The sequence below is a fragment of the Ursus maritimus genome, unplaced genomic scaffold (assembly GCF_017311325.1).
Source record: "Ursus maritimus isolate PB19 unplaced genomic scaffold, ASM1731132v1 scaffold_21, whole genome shotgun sequence".
Lineage (NCBI taxonomy): Eukaryota > Metazoa > Chordata > Mammalia > Carnivora > Ursidae > Ursus > Ursus maritimus.
In genome coordinates, this window is record NW_024424564.1 from 56,050,193 (window position 1) to 56,050,679 (window position 487).

The 487-nt window shown below is 62.4% G+C and overlaps 1 long non-coding RNA gene across 1 annotated transcript in view; it reads right to left on the bottom strand.

Moving 5' to 3' along the window:
- LOC103674016 overlaps nucleotides 1-228 on the bottom strand; it is a 4,788-nt gene extending 4,560 nt beyond the window's left edge. The window contains exon 1 of the long non-coding RNA XR_571525.2: nucleotides 76-228. This is a non-coding gene — a long non-coding RNA (uncharacterized LOC103674016). The remainder of the gene's footprint in view (nucleotides 1-75) is intronic.
- Between the last annotated feature and the right edge of the window lie 259 nt (nucleotides 229-487).

Consider the following 487-nt stretch of genomic DNA (forward strand, 5'->3'; position numbering starts at 1 on the left):
CCACAGGGCTGTGAAACAAGGGAGCCGTGAGCCACCAGGCCGTGGGGGCCGCGACCAGAATAATCAATCACGCACCTCTCCCATCGGAGCTCAGGACCCACGAATCCAACGGTCTGGCAGCATCCGGGATGAGTCAGAAGACTAGACCCAGCAGTGGAGCTGGCATGCACGTCCCTGCAGCTGGTCAGCATGGGCCTCTCCTTCCTGCCCCGGCCTCTCCTTCCTGCCCCGGCCTCAACTTCCTGCCCCGGCCTCAACTTCCTGCTCCCGCCTCTCCTTCCTACCCTGGCCTCTCCTTCCCGCTCAGACCCCTCCTTCCTGCTTGAACCTGCATTTTCTCACCAGCTTTGAGGCCGAGCACTTGAGAGACAGGAGGAAGTCCGGTGGGAGACGAGGTGGGGACACATATCGGCACCAATGTCAGCACTGCCCTGCCACCCCGACACCTGACCTGTGCAGGTGGCATCTGGGCACGGAGCTTTCCAGA